The sequence below is a fragment of the Lepisosteus oculatus genome, chromosome 15, assembly GCF_040954835.1.
Source record: "Lepisosteus oculatus isolate fLepOcu1 chromosome 15, fLepOcu1.hap2, whole genome shotgun sequence".
Taxonomy (NCBI): Eukaryota; Metazoa; Chordata; class Actinopteri; order Semionotiformes; family Lepisosteidae; genus Lepisosteus; species Lepisosteus oculatus.
In genome coordinates, this window is record NC_090710.1 from 22,993,330 (window position 1) to 22,995,452 (window position 2,123).

Sequence of the window (2,123 nt, forward strand, 5' to 3'; positions counted from 1 at the left end):
TTCGTTGTTGTTTGAGACCTTCTCAGCAATCAGTTAGGTTTCTAATCAAACAGGTTTTAGTTTTCATTAATGAGTTCCAAACTGATTGTCACTTCTTTAGATTGTTCAAGCAGGTAACTGCGTTAGCATGCGCAGGCTGCAAAGGAACAAGTAAAGGTTCCTAACATGCTGAAGAAGAAGGCCAAAACGTTGTGTTTCTTTTCTTCTCCTTTCGGCATGGAATTAACCTTTACTTTTTTAGATAGAATAATAGGATGGTGTGATACCCCACTGACCACCAAAATGGAAACACTAGAGAAGTACTCTATTGTCTGTGATTTTTTAATATTTCTGACCCTTCTTGTTCCTTTTCTTTCCACCCAATTCACCTCTTCACCTGCTCTAGTTCTAATTACTCCTTCCCTTTCTATAAATCTTATCCCATCCTCACTCTTTTGTGAAGGTCTCCTACTGTAAATTTCAGAATGTCTGAAGTTTCTGAAAGGCAGACAAGAAGCGGAGAGATACCATGATTGGCTAAGACAAAACAGGTTAAGACCAGTGGCAGACTGACTACTGCACGTACTGTGGTCACGGCCTGAAGTCTCAGCAAACAACAGTTCAATAAACAAGCAATTAGGTTTACAAAATGATACAAATACTTCAGAAGAAATGCATAAACACTTTCGTGATATATAAAAGTAGTAGTAATTGTACAAATAATTAGAGGGTAAGAAACATGCAAATTAATTACGTTCTTAATGAAGAAATAATATGGAAACCTGTAAATGGCACTAAAACAACAGATGTCCTTGAAATCCTGAAAAGAAGAAGAGCTTCTGAAAAAACACCTGGTCTTCTATGACTTTTACGGCACTTAATGGATTTAGGCTCAACAGTTAGGCAATTTAAAATAATACATACTAGGTGTCAAAGGAAACTGACCAATTCTGTCTGCAACGAAGTTATCAGGAATTATCAGTTAAAGTTATCAGTTATTTTTGAAGCTCGTGCACTGAAATGATATTGAATATATATGTGACATGGATGGGTTTATTATGCTTAACATTTGCCAACAACAGGATGAATCAATAGAGGGTCTACAGTGAAAGTCAGAGTCTAATAGTGTCTGTGATACATGGTTTGCACCTGGTTGCAGATGCTGTTTTGTGGGATTCTGTCCTCTTTTAGAGACTGGAAAACATGTTTTTCGCAGCCCGAGATGCCAAGTGTCACCTCAGCTCTTCTCACAGATAAGTAATGGGGCTCCAGCCAAGTGTCACCTCAGCTCTTCTCACAGATAAGTAATGGGGCTCCAGCCCCACGGTTCAAGTAGGGCAAACCTGGGGATAACAGTAATACCGTCTTCACACGGAAGACAGGACACAGGAAGCTGTTGATACACAAGCGACAGGAGGATGAGTGTTGTGCTACTGAAGTGCTATGTCAGGTGAGATCCCAGGACATGAACAATATAGTGCCATGACGTTAGGTTTCCATGAATCACTACCAGTGGTGTTCTGTAGCAGTTAAACACCCTTTTAAATGTTCATAAAAATTTCCGTAAATGTTTGCCCATGTGAGAAATAGACTGATTTCTGAATCTGAATGACTAACCATTCAGGAGACAGAGGCACTAGAAGTTCACTCATAAATACAGAAGAACAACTTTGACACCATGTTGATGCTTGTATATGGGATTATCAAACTTTTTAAAAATTCCACTGGAAAGCAATAGTGATGAAAAATGAGGGCATTTGACCCCTGAACTCAATTATTTCAACACACTTAAACTCAGAACTTTTTCATTTTACCATATACAGTATAGTAGTTTATGTCTCGTTACCCCACGACCGTCTTCTGAAGGCTTTGTATTGAGCTTGACATTTACTTGAGACACCTCGCTGCTTAAGATGGATTGGCTCCCAAATTGTCAGGTTTTGCTCCAACATACTGATAGCATGAACACTTTCATGCTCTCTTGATGAATTAATAAGACATACTGTATAGACCCCTTTCAATGTTTTTTCCTTTCAGTTTTACCAGTTAGGACATTCCACAGTTTGAATCACGTGCAAATCTGTGCCCAATCAACACTCACTACTGAGATGGTTTGGCGCTTATGCTAACGTCTGTCTAAGCTA